Source organism: Pinus tabuliformis, chromosome 4_2 (assembly GCF_031772625.1).
Source record: "Pinus tabuliformis cultivar Carrire ecotype Pingquan chromosome 4_2, CPIR1, whole genome shotgun sequence".
Taxonomy (NCBI): domain Eukaryota; kingdom Viridiplantae; phylum Streptophyta; class Pinopsida; order Pinales; family Pinaceae; genus Pinus; species Pinus tabuliformis.
Window position 1 is genome coordinate 646,719,849 of NC_142304.1, and position 15,423 is coordinate 646,735,271.

A 15,423-nucleotide genomic window follows, 5' to 3' on the forward strand; every position below is an offset into this window, starting at 1 on the left:
GAATCAGCTGAGGCAGTTCCCCTACTGATACACAAGAAGCACCAGAGGCAATGAAGGAAATCCATGATAGGCCTGTGTCGGATGTAGGGATGGAAACATAAATCAATGTATAAGAAGTAGACCCAATGTACGGAGGAGAGGGCATCTCCTCAATTTTACTGTTATATGGGGACGGTATGGAGGACTAAGAAATGTAGCAAAATTGAAAAGAAAATGTGTTAAAATAGTAAGTATCCCTTCATATATTCCTTTGTATATTTTATTGTTAAGGAAGAACAAGGCTCACCAGATGAAAAATAGACAACTTCAAAACGTAGTTAAAACCCTAACAAATAAGATACGAGAAAAATAAGTGTTTGAAAAATTAAATTGCTTACCCTAGTTGTAGAATCCATAACCATGGGTGTCATAGATATACCTTCTCCTGGGGTCCAATAAACTATACCCCTTGGCGAAAAACATACCCATGACATTGTTGTGCAAACAAAGGATGAGGAACCAAACATAGCCCAAAGTTATACTTGTACAATAGGAAGGATGGTAGAGGAAAATGTTAGTCATTTGGACATACTAGATCCTTTGATATAGGACTTAGAGGATAAATTGGCCCAGTTGATAGCCTCATATGAGGAAAAACGAAAGAAACTGACCAAAGACATTGATGTGAAAACTGAGGATTAGGAACAAAAACAAAAGACGGTAGAGGAAAAGTTTCTTCAGGTGGAGATATTAGATCCTTTGATGAAAGAAACAAAGGATAAATTAGCCCTATGGATACCCTTGTATGAGGAAAAAGTAATACCTTTTCAAAAGCATGAAAAGATAATTTGTGATGTTTGTAACACCCTCGTCTCACATTTACTCAAGTTAACAAATTTGCTAGGGTAAACATGTGACGAGAGGAAACTATGATGTGATTCAACTGCCCATGTACAGTTAAGGAAGTGGAACCGACAAAAAAAAATCAATCTGACCTTCCACACATGCTGCAAAACCTTCAGGATCCAACCAACCCTTCTAGGTGGCCAACCCTTGAGAAAAATTGCCTTTTCACTGCCCTAGAGCCTCAGTCACTCCCATGAAAATGAATGCATGCAACTGGGACCCTCCAATAACTTCCAAAATAAGGAATCCATGCAAATGTGGCCTTTCGCAAGTAGTTTTGTGCCAGCAACCACGGATTTTGTGCCACGTTTTCAGGGCTAGGACTCAGCCCAAAGCCAAGAACTTCATGAAACTTCCAGAAAAGGTAAATAACACTAAAACAAGATTACTAATGGAAACATTTTTTCAATGAATTTATTAGATCCCTACAAGCCATGACAAGTATTTTGTCAAACATGTCACAAATATGTAATCTACAGGTCATAAAAAAATATCTGAGCATAGGGGTCTCATACTTATCTGAGATTTGTCAAGAGGAATTGTTTCTCTATCACAATAGCTGCATTATCATTTCTTAGGTCATGTATTCATTGTGCATTCATTTTTAATCAAAACCTGATGAGATCCATACATCAAGATTGTCATAAAACATCCTCTTAACCATCATATATTCGAAAGAAATAACAAAGATATAATAGCCATAAAAACCATATATGAACAAGTATATTTACTCGTAAAATACACGAGGAAAGGAGTTCTTATTAACGTATTCAAAATGAAACTAGGTCTAGCATTTCGATGTACCACCTGACCATAGATTGGATGAACCAAATCTTTATTTCAGCCAATCACCAACGTGCCATATTCTGATAATTAATGTGGGATCTGATGGAACAAATCCAACAAAACCAAAATAGGGCTTCCAGAGGCCAAACCACCTCAACCCTCAACTAGTGATTCCACCTCTTAGTCGAACATCACTAAAAATCACCAAATTGGTCTCTACCCAAGTTTTCCATGGCTTCAGAGCATTTGTTCCAACTAGGTCTTCCAAGACTAGTAACTCAACCCATGGCTGTTGTTGGGCTTCCAGAGTGTTTTTCCAACTAGGGCTTCTAGGAAGAGTAACTCAACCAACCAAGGGCTTCTACGGTTTGTTTCCAATGAAGGCTTCCAGAACTAGAAACTCATTCCTAGTTGTTATAGGGCTTCTAGATTGTTTGTCCAACTAAGGCTTTTAGGAACTAGTAACTCAACCCATAGTCATAAGGAACATGAGAACCAGATGTTATAGATCCATTTGGGCACATCACTCCCATCATTCAGATCAGTACATTAGGGCTCATCAAACCCTAATTTAGTTGCTACATGCCCTAGACAAGTCACCATTTTGAATGCCTCCTTCCGTGAGAGTTTCTTGGCCTGAAGCCCTCCAAAATTGCCTCCTTGAGGGACCATCACAGCCTTGGATAGGGGTAAGTGCGCTTCAGTGCAAGTAGGCCCATCTCAGGGTGCTTTGCAGAGCACCTAGGCCCACTTTGACCTGTGCTGGACGAGATTGAGTGAAATTCACATAGGGTTCTGAGAATATTCTTATCCTTTAGAGTCATATAGAAGATTCCCACACTTATCACCTCCTATGAGCTCAAAAATGGATGAGGAATGAGTTAAGTAACCTCCTATCCTCTCATCCCTTCCTCCATGGAAACTAACTCTAAGTTTAGAAGGCCATTAAATACCCTCATTTGTGAACACACCTCTTCCATTTGCCTATAAATTGAGCACTCATCTAAGTGATCAGGGGATAGACTTTGAGAATTTGTGAGGAGATATTGTTAGTGTGAGGATTGAGATTATAAGCAAGTGTTGTTATGCTACCGAAGTGCTATGCTATTGATGTGATGTTGGTTGGAACCCAAGCTGGAAGAGTGACAATGGATCGGACTTCATGGTTGTAATTCTTCCTTCTACTTAATAAAGTTGTTTACACATTTTTCCATATGCTTATCTTGATATATGATGTTTATATGTGTGAACGTATCTGATTCCATTTACTTGTATTCGATACATCTCTTACTTTGATTGGTTCTCTATCTTTTGTTTATGCTTGCAGGTACTTTTTGAGTGAGTTAAGTTTGAGAAGGAGCAATGGGAGCCATATCAAGGAGACAAAAGGAAAGCGAGAGAACAAGTAGGTCCTTTAATTCCTTTGTCTTATTTATCATTTATAGAAAAATGATAAGCACTTTAAATCTTTTGTTCTAGGTATAGCTACCTACCTAGGGAATTAGTATTTATTCGTAGATACCAAATTCCTCATAACACCAACTAGAAACAAAAGGAAATACACCCACAACACCATGGCTATCCAGGAAATAGAAAGGCTAGGAAAACCCATCATTAATCCAGGAAATCATCCATGCCAATGACAGATCATAACCAATCAGCCACATGCATGTTCCATGCATTCCAAATCTAGCAAGGAAATCATATATGAAACTTAGTACCTGCAAGTAAAACCCATTGTAGCTATTGATCCCAATATCCTACTGTGATTTCTTGCTCTTCATTTTCCTTCTTGCTCCAAATCCCAACTATTCCACACCCCTCCAAGAGTGCTCCAAGAAAACTCTAAGTGTCCAAGAGTATGAGAGAGAGAGAGTATAAAAACGAGAGCTCCAAAATTGAATTGACAAAAAGCTACAAACTAATCCTCAAAATCATTTTTATTAATGAGGCCTCTATTTTCTTTAATTTTCCATTATTTTCCTTCATTTCTCTCCTCACATCCAACCTGTGACCTTTCACCTTCCTTTTGTCCTAATTTCCATTATTTTCATAAATAAAATGCCAATTAATGTCACTTTTCCTTTCCAAAGCCTTTTCCATTGCCTTTGCCAATTTCCATAGCCATTAATTAATCACAAGTGATACACATCACTATGTTTTTTTCCCAACATTCAGCTTGGAATATGTGTCCTGTGACCATGGTATTATTTTTTATTTTATTAACTTTATTACATGGATTTTTAATTAGGGTTGTTACAACATTTTCGAGAGATGGGAAGATTATGTAAAGAAATTTGAAGGACAAAATAAAAAGACAGTGGTTGAGCTACAAAAGAAGGTGACTAGGATGGAGAATGAGAAGATACAACTCAGACAGTTAATGGATGTTGTACTTAGTTGCAGGGCTCCTTCAACCAATTACAACATGTATTGATGGAAATATTTTTGATGTTTAGAAAGAATGCTATCAACACCAATAATCCTTTGCAGATTGATACCCATATTGTTTCGTAGAAGCATATACGGCCTATACGAATCAAGAAAAAGACTTTCTTTGTGAACTATGCCAACACAATTTTCTGTTTTTTTTTTTAACTCGAGATGGAATCCAAACCCTTGTGTATGGCATGTCCAAATGAGAGTATCTTATTTGAGAAATTAGCCCATTTGGTTGGAAACTATTGAAATTAACAAAAATAATATCGACATGTAATGTCCCCTCCTACATTTACCCACTTTTACAAGCTCTCCAAGGTAAACATGAGACGAGTGTCACTTATATGATATGACTTGACCTCCAAGTATCAGTTATGGAAGTGGCTCTTACAAACTGAAAACAAACTGACATACCTCAGAGACTACAAATTACTCAAGAGCCTAACAACCACCCCAAGAGATCAATCCCTAAGATGGAACTCTTTTTCACTAGGTTTACTCCCCAACCACACCCTTGACACATTTTACATGCGGTTATGAGGTTCCAACCACACCCATAAGCCTTACCTCATGTGGTTATGACCAAAATTTCCCAGTTTTGTGCATGTTATCGCGATATCTATGCAACGTTTTTAGGCTAGCCTCTAGACCATTGCCCAAAACTACTAGTAACTTTCCAAAATCATGAAAATGATGATAACAATGCTAACAAATCAAATATTGAGTAATATCTTGAGAAATATATGCCTAACGCAAGATAGACATTTCATCAAACACATGGTAAACGTAGAAGCTATAGGGCATGAATGAGTATATGATAATAAACTTTTGAACTTCATCTAAAAATCACCAAGAGGGCTCTATTCCCTCTCAAGCTAGCTACAACACTACTTGTTATCCCATGCATTTATTAACCATTCAATAACTTATCCAAACATCAGAGAGATCCATAGCTAGAGAACATCATAAAACCATGAATATAACCATAATAGGACCTATGACAAATCAACCATAAGATCGCCATAATAACTAGTACAAGTGCTCATAGATGACAATATAAAAATAACTCATATTAACATATGAAAATTCCGAATTCCATGTACCACCCAACCATAGATTGAGTTGAACCAAATCTCTCTTTTAGCCAATCACCCCCATGCCATATTCCAAGCATGAATGTGGGCTCATATGGGTTAATGAAAAATAGAACCAACCATGGCTTCTAGAGGCCAAGCCACCTCAACCCTCAAGCACAATTATTTCACCTATACGGTCCAAAAATCACTAACATTAGCTAGATTGGTGTTCATCCTAGCTGTCTAGGGCTCTAGGAACTAGTAACCCAACCCACAACCTCCAAGGAACCCGAGATGTTTCAGGGCTCCAAAGATTGGTAACTCAACCCACATCCTCCAGGGAACCCCAAATATTTCAAGGCTCCAGAGAATTTGTTACAACCCATAACCATATGAAACTAGAGAACCAATTAGAAAACTAATTAGGGAACCCACTACACCATGGTTATGTAGTAAATGACAAGGCAAGATTGAAACCATTGTCAATCTAGGAAAATCTCCATGTCAATGAAAACACATAACCAAGGAACCAAATGCACATACCATGCATCCAAAAATTATCAAGGAGATCACACATGCAACTTGTTACCTGCAATGTAATCTGACTGTAGCTTTTGATGAAACTATCTCCTTATGCTTCCTTGATTTCATTTGCTTTCTTTCTCCAAATCCAAGTGATTTCAAGAGTTCTTAAAGAATTCTTTAAGTTTGCAAGAGTGTATGAGAAATAGAATGAAAGGAGAGAGCCAAAACTGAACTAACAAAATATATGAACTGACCAAAGTTGTGAACTGATTATTTGATGAATTTTTATTATTGATGTCTCATTTTCTTCATTTTCCCTCTAATTTCCCTTACATGCAAAGTTTTGTCTCTTCACCTTATTTTTTTCCTATTTTCCTTTATTTTCATAATTAAATGCCAATTATTGCTTCTTGCCTTTTCCAATGTCTTTTCCAATTTCCATAGCCATTAATAATCCACAAGTGATGCCCACTATAATGTTTTCCCACCATTCAACTTGGAATACGTGTCCCATGAACTTGGTCTTATTTTATTTACATGGAAAATCAACCATGGCTTGTTACAAACCCCTCTCCCTTGGGGTAACATTATCCTCGGTGTTCAATGACACTTATAGCTGGAAAACCATGTTTCCCATGGAGCCTTATAACACAACTCGATGCAACATTCACATCATACCAAACTGCTAAAACCTATGACCACCATATTGCTTATTGGAGCTTTATACCACATCTCGATGCAGTATATACAACATACTACTTATTGGATCTTTATAACACAACTCATTGGAGTATTTACATTACACATATGCATATATAGTATAAACCAAACACGTCTAATCAACTAGCAAATAAGGAAGGATACAAATCTTGCCTCTGATCAACCATCTCCCATGTAGCTTCATTAGGCCCAAAGTGCTTCCACTACACTTTAACTTGTTCTATTGCTCAGTTTTGAAGCATGAGTTGTTTCCTCTCCAAAATTTATTGAGGTTCTCCGTGGAATTATCCCTCTAGTTCTACCTACAATAATAACAATCAATCACATGATCAACATCCTGGACATATCTCTCAAGAAATGAAACATGGAAAACATCATCGATTTTCACTGTCAGTAGCATTGTAAGTTAGTAATCTATTAGTCTAATCCTCTCAAGGATCTCAAAAGGCCTAATATATCGAGGTGACAGATTGGCACATGACCCAATTCTCAAGGAGTTCCTCTTGGGATTGATGTGAAAGTACACATGTTCCCCAACCTAAAACTCCTTGAATTCTCTATGCTTATTTGCATAACTCTTATACATGTCTTGTGTTGTCTTCAAATTCCTTTTGATAACATGCATCTCCTGTTCCATCTTAGCCAACATATCTAGTCCAATAAACACCTTGTTCACTAGATCACTCCAGCTAATAAGAGTATTACAACTCCTCCTATAAAGAGCTTTACATGGAATCATCCTTAAAGATTCCTGAAGGCCATTATTATATTCAAACTCCACCAGTGGAAGATGCTCCTCCAACTTCTTTTGCTAATGCATGACATACTACCTCAACATATCCTCAAGAATATTGTTAACCCTCTTTGTCTTTCCATCTGTCTGCAGATGATAAGTTGTACTAAAATCTAACTCTATCTCTAATCTTGCAAATAAGTCCCTCCAAAACTTGGAAATGAACTTGGAATCTCTATCTGATATGATATTTTTGGGAACACCATGCAACCTCACTATCTCCATGATGAAAACCTAAGCTACCTAACTAGATGAATTAGTAGACTTCACAGTAGTGAAGTGAGCTACCTTGGTCAACCTTTTGACCATAACTATGATGGAATCATGTTGCTTTGATGTCCTCGGGAAAACTGTCATGAAGTCCATGGAAATGATCTCCGATTTCGATTCTTGAGGTTGCAGCAAACTATTTGGATTCTTACACTATGCTTTCACCTACTGACATCCAAACATCTCACAACAAACTCAACCACTTCTTTCTTCAAATTCAGCCAATGATATAACTTATTAACAACTTTCAAAGTCTTTTGATATCCTGGGTATCCTAAATATGAATTGGCATGAAACTACCTCAAGATAAGCTTCATGAGCTCACTACTATCTAGAACGTAATCCTATTTGTGAATTTGACCAAGCAATCTGTCGTTAGGTGATACTCCTCATCCCTATCACCTTCACTATTTTGTTGAAACCTACGGTCCGGTTTTTTTTACTTTTCATCATCCTGCCCTAAATGCAAGATCCACTCCTACAAATCTATCCCATAAGAGTTCACAAATTAAATGTGAGTCACCTGCAATCGCCTATGAAGATCATTTGCAACCCTGCTCTCCTTGCCCTTGTTGTATCTAATATCAAAGTCAAACTCCCTAAGGGTATCCAACCATCAGGGAATTTTTTAAGAACCCCCCCTAACTTTATATGTATAATAAATGGGCGAATCTCCATGGTATATAGGAAAAATGGAAGGCGATTTTATCAATAATATAATATGTATATATAATTTTTTGGCGAATCTCTCACCAGGCATGGTGAATAGTTTACTCAATTATAAAATCTTGTAAGATCTTGGTATTACCACGGGTTATCCTAAACTTGGAGCTTAAAAATTACTATTAGTAATTTATAAAAATTAATAAAATTAATAGCTGATTTTTATTTTATTTTTTATTTTAACCAAGCTAAAATATTTAACATACATTAAATTACAACATCCATTTTTACTCTTGATCCACCCGGAGAGGGATCAAATATTTTTTCACTCTATGCTAGTTTGCATATCACGATATTTAATACCTCTATGGGGTTAGTAGATCCAGAGTAAAGATGGATCTATGATGGTTTAATTCACCCATTTAAATAGGCTACATTCCAGGTGAATACCATGGGTCAATACCATGTGCCATTTTTATTTTTATTAATACTAATATTACGGTTAATAATATTTTTTTGCATGGTATTAATAACAATCTAGTCCATGGTATTTGTCCCATAGTATTTTGCCCATAGGTTTCACCTAAATATAAGGCATTTTTTAGTGTTCTTAAATATAAGGTAACTTATGGAGTAAATATAAAAAAATGTTTTATTTTTTTACCATACCTCTCGTTTATTTAAATTTTTATTAATTTACCATACCTCTTTTACAAATATGGTATTTGGCCCATATGATTCACTTAAATAAGACCTCTTTCTTGAGCCTTCATAACTAGAATGGGGTTATGAAGTAAATATAAAAAGAGGTTTTATTTATTTACCATACTTCTAGTTTATTTATATTTTTATTTATTTACCATATCTTTTGAGTAAGTATAAAAAGACGTTTTATTTATTTACCATACCTCCACTTTACTTATATTTTTATTTGTTTACACCCTTGCATGTATATAAGGTGACTTATGGAGTAAATATAAAAAATGTTTTATTTATTTACCATACGTCTCATTTATTTATATTTTTATTAATTTACCATACCTCTTTTATAAATATGGTATTTTTCCCATAGGATTCACTTAAATAAAACCTATTCTTGAAAATGGGCAAATGGATTCACTTAAATAAAATCTATTCTTGAAAATGGGGGAATGGAAGGTTGTAACTCCTAATTTCAAGGGCTAAATTTACCTTTTTTACCCTCTCCCTTAAAATAAGGTGGGCTATTTGAGGTGATTTGTAAAAATGTACTATGACACAAAATATTGGCCCACTAAAAATTTAAAACCCCTTAATTTTGCCAAAGGGTGAACATTCGCCCCTAAAACTTTCTATGCCAACCATCTAGCATGTCTGACTTCCAAATTGAGTTGGTCAAACGGATACCTCAGTCCTCCATGATCACTCATCAAGATGAACGTCCTTCTAATAAGATAATGTCTCCACATCTTCATTGTGGGAATGCTAGCTGCCACATCAAGATCATCAGTCACATAGTTCCGCTCGTTCTCATTCAACTTCCTTGACTCATAGAAAACCACCTTTCCTTCTAGCATCAAGACTCCACCAAGTCCTTCCTTGAAAAAAATTGTACATACCACAAAATCCTTATCAAGATCTGCAATCTTCAAAACGAGAGAATTTGTGAGTAAATGCTTCAACTCCTCAAAACTAGTTGCACACTCCTCAATCCTTTCAAACTTCTTTCCTTTCCTCTGCAAAGATGTAATAGGATAACCAATCCATGAGTAGTTTCTAATGAAATTCCTATAATAACCTATTATTCACATGAATGATCTGACCTCATCCACATTCCTGGGAGTTTTCCACTCCATGATAGCCTTAATCTTTCCTAGGTCCACTGCATTCCATTCCCTGGAAATAACATGTCCCAAGTAGTGAATCTAAGACTGAAGGAAACTACACTTATTGATCTTTGTAGACAACCGATGCTCTCTCAATAATCTCAACATTGGTTCCAGGTGCTTTGCATGTTCTTCCTCATCCTTGGAGTATATCAATATATCATCAATAGACACTATCAAAAACTTGTCCAGGTAAGGATGAAACACAATGTTCATCAAACATATGAAACTGGCTAGAGCATTATTAAGACCAAATGTAATCACCGTAAACTCATAATTTCCATACCTCATATAAAATGAGATATTATGGATGTCTTCTTATTTGATGTGCACCTGATGATATCTTGATCCCAAATAAATCTTTGAGAACACCACTGATCCCTTCAACTAATCAAATAAATCATCAATTCATGGCAAAGGATAATTATTCTTCATGGTCATCTTGTTCAACTACTTGTAATCAATGCAAAATCTGAGAGTATCATCCTTCTTCTTTACAAATAATAATGGTGCACCCCAAGACGATACACTTGGACTTATGTATCCCTTATAAATCATTTCCTTAGGCTACAACTTCAATTCCACCGACTATGTAGTGTTAATCCTGTAAGGTGCCTTAGATGTTGGTGTTTCTCCCAACATCAACTCAATAAAAAAGTCGACCTCTCTATGAGGAAGAAACTCTAGAATATTTGTAGGAAACATATTCTGAAACTACTACAAAATACAATACCTCTTCAAGACTTCATCATCCTCAACATCTTCCCTTTTTCACTGGAAATATGCACTGCAAACAATAAACGTCCTTTTTGAAAACTGTGCTTTTCTTCAATAGTTGTAAACATTCTCACTTATGTAGGATTCTTCTTTACCTTCAATATTCTCCTTTCCCCATCATCATTTAGGCACTCAATAGCCTTATCATAGCAGTCTACCCTGGTCGTCTGAATGAACAACTAGTAAAACTGCAATAACATGATATATGATCCCAAAGGAAGCACATTTAAATGTGCTAATGTAGGCATACCATTCAGCTCAAATGCACAAGATCTCACCCAATGATGAACAATTCTCTTGGTACCTGTATTCAACTACACCAACCAAGATTATGCATGCACTTCTTTATTCAAGCAACACTTATCCACCAGTTCAGGACTGATATAACTATAATTAGATCAAGGATCAATAAAAATGGAAACAAATTGATCATAAATCTTACCTTCGACCTCAGTAATGGATGCATGATTATTTTCCTACCTATTATCCACTGCTACATAAATTTGAGGAATACTTTGCCCAACATCACCGAATGTTTGTGCTTATTGAGCACTATAAATCTAAGGCCTACCACCCTGGTGTGATGCGTGCTCACTTCTATGATCTTCTCCACCACAAGTCCAACACCTAAAAGTATTTCTATCGTTTTCCTTATTCTGCTCCTCAGGTTGAGACCCATGCCCTCTCTCAACTGCATTGAAATTCTTATAAGATGTTGAATTCTCCTTGTCACATGCATCCTGAGGTATTCCTCACTTTTTATCCCACTTTCCTTTAGTCTTCTCACTTCCTTTCCAATCCTCTAAGGCTCATAAATGCGCTTTGACTGATCATAACAATGCTTCATATTCCTGATGAATTCCTCCAATGACCGAGGCTCATCATACTTAATTTGATCTTTAAATGATAATGGTAGTCCATTGATGAACCTTTGGACCTTTGCCTTCTCATACTTGAGATGGGGCACATACCTAAACAACTCCAAAAACTTAGTTCTGTAATATTCATCTATCATGAAACCCATCTTCAACTCATAGAACTCATTGGCCTTCCCATCATAATATCTCTCAGAAAAGTAATTCTTCCTAAAGAGTCTTTTAAACTCATGCCAACTTAGCTCCTTTCTCCTGATGCCTTTGACACACTTCACATCTTCCCACCAGATATCTAATCTCCCTTTGAGACCGAAGATAGTTATCTTAGCTTTCATTTTCTTTGAATAATCATGCAATCTAAAGAATTTTTTCACCCCAAGAAACCATGCTTATGCATCCTCTGATTTGTTCATCTCTCTAACAAAAGTAGGAGGCTTGGATTTCCCAAACTTCTCTGGAAAATACTGCTTCTCACTCCTATAGGGATGATGTCAGTGATGATGATGATGTCTCTCAAAACCAAAGCGGGAACAAAATCCATGAGTGCTAGGCTTCCTTTCAGGTGTATCCAAATAGATACCACCTCTAATTGTATCATCTTTGTCCAACATGTATCATGATCGATACCTACTACCATATGCCCCATTAATATTTCCCTCCTATCCGGGACTTATTACAATCTATACCTATCTCTGCAAATTTGAAAGACTCTGAAGGTTGACTGCATTATCCTCTGCTTATTTTTCCTTAGCCCTGGCAAGAATTTGCTGCACCTCAATCAACCTGTTATTATTTTCCTTACAACATTTGATCTTTGCCTTCAAAATTATCAATTTATCTACTATACCAAGAGAGTACTCTTGTCCTTGCTGCCCAAATGACCTTTCCCATTCCATAGAATTCACGTCAAGCCTATAAGGGGAGTCATGTGAATTATATTCCACCATTATGATCTTCTTCTAAAATATTCTCTCCTGCAAACCTTTCATGTTAAATAGAGACATAATCAAATCATACCTCAGTGTATCTTACAAGTCAATTCCGATTAGCATGATATATATATATATATATATATATATATATATATATATATCTATATATCTATATATATATATATATATATATATATATATATATATATATATAATGACATCAATATATCACCATCATGCATGATAACAAAAAAATTCAATAGTGATCACATTCATGATAAATATAACCATCACAATGCACACATAATAATTTTCATTTAGCCCATCTAGTCCAAGTGTTTGAACCTAGAAGCTTTGATACCACCCTGTGGTGTCAGATATCACCTAAAGAGAACAAAACTCAATTTGATACCACCCTATGGTATCAAATACTACCCAAATGAAACGAATCACTACTTTGATACCACCATGTAATGCCCCGTCACACATTTACCCATTTTTACAAATTCTCCATGGTAAAAATGAGATGAGTGTCACTAAGATATGACCAAACCTCCAATTTCTAGTTATGGAAGTGGGGCCTACAAACTGAAAAAAAAGCTGACATCCCTTAGAGACTATAGATTACTCAATAGCCTAACAACCTCCTCAGGTGATCAATCCCTAAGCTGGAACTCTTTTTCACTAGGTTTACTTTCCAACGACACCCATAAGTCTGCCTACATGTGGTCATGACCAAAATTTCCTAGTTTTGTGCATGCGGTCGCGAGATCTATGCTACTTTTTCAAGCTAGCCTCCAGACAACTACCCAAAACTTCCTGTAACTTTCTAGAATAATGACAATGATGATAACAATGCTAAAAATTGAAGCTTGAGAAAGATCTTGACCAATACATTCCTAATGCAAGATAAACATTTCGTCAAACACACGATCAACATAGAAGATATAGGTCATGAATGCATATCTGATCATAAACTTCTAATTTCCATCTAAAAATCACCAAGAAGTCTCAATGCCCTCTCAAGCTAGCAGCAATACCAATTGTTAGCCCATGCATTCATCAACCACTCAATAAATTATCAAATCATGAGCAAGATTCATAGCTAGAGCACATCATAAAAACCATGCATATAGCCAAAATAGAAACTATGCAAAATCAGCCATAATACCACCATAATAACCAATAAAATTGTTCATAGATCACAATAGGAAAATATCTCATATTAACACATGAAAATTCCAACCAAGTCGACACTTCCATGTACAACCCGACCATAGATTGAGCTAACCAAATCTCTCTTTCATCCAATCATACCCACATCATATTCCAATCATGAATGTGGGATCATATGGGTTAAACCAAAATAGAACCAATCGAGGCTTCCAGAGGGGAAACCACCTCAACCCTCAGGCACAATGATCTCACCTATATGGTCCAGAAATCACTAAAATCAACCAGATTGATCACTATCCAAGCTATCCAAGGCTCTAGCATTTAGTAGCTCAACCCACAACCTCCAGGGAACCCGAGATGTTTCAGGGCTCCAGAGAATTTGTCCCAACCCACAAGCTTTAGGGACTAGTAACTCAACCCACAACCTCTAGGGAACCCAAGTTGTTTCAGGGCTCCAGAGAGTTTATTCCAACCCATAGCCATAGGGATCTAGAGAACCAATCAAAAAACCAAAAGGGGAACCCATTACACCATAGCTATCCAAGAAGTGGCATGGGAAGGTTGAAACCACTATCAATCCAGGAAAATATCCATACCAATGACAACACATGACCAAGGAACCACATGGATATACCATGCATCCAAAAATCAACAAGGAGATCACACATGTAACCTATTACCTGCAAAGTAATCTGGTTGTAACTATTGATCTAAATATCTCCTTGTGCTTCCTTTTTTTCCTTTTCTTGCTTTCTCCAAACCCAAGTGATTTCTAGAGTGCTCCAAGAATGCTCTAAGTGTGCAAGAGTGTATCAGAGAGAGAATGAAAGGAGAGCCAAAACTGAACTAAATTGTTTTTTGAACTGACCAAAGTTTTCAACTGACTCTCTAATGCCTTTTTTTTAATTGATGTCTCCTTTTCTCCATTTTTGTTCATTTTCCTCTAATTTCCCTTACATGCAAATTTGTGTCTCTTCACCTTCCTTTTCTACTATTTTCCTTTATTTCATAATTAAATGGCAATTATTACCTCTTTCCTTTGCCAATGTCTTTTCCAATTTCCATAGCCATTAATAATCCACAAGTGATGCCCATTATAATGTTTTCCCACCATTCAACTTGGAATATGTGTCCCATGACTTTGGTATTATTTTATTTACATGGAAAATCAACCAACGGTTATTACATGAAACCAATATGTGGGTTACAGTAGAATATGAAATACCTCTACATGTGATACAAGAACAACAAAAGTGGGCCAATTCCTGAGAGGATGCATAGATTATCACTAGGAACATGCAACAAGGATTGCATATTGTACATACCAGATTCAAACATTGAAGACTACCTCACAAAAAGTATGTAAAGCAAGGTGGGGTGCCTTAGGGAAATAGACCCAAAATAGAAATCCCTTTAACCACCATAACTTAAAGATAGCCTTAACAAGGGTTTATAAATATATTTCTTGCATTGAAGAATCTGGGAATAAGTGGATCAATATTAATTTTCATTATCCAATGATTTGGCTGCCAATATTGATATATAAAATTTATTATAACTTGAAAAAGAAAGAAAAGCTTGCATGTTGGAATGAAATTCAAGAAAAAGAAAGGTGTCTTCGTGTTGATGAAGCAGGACATA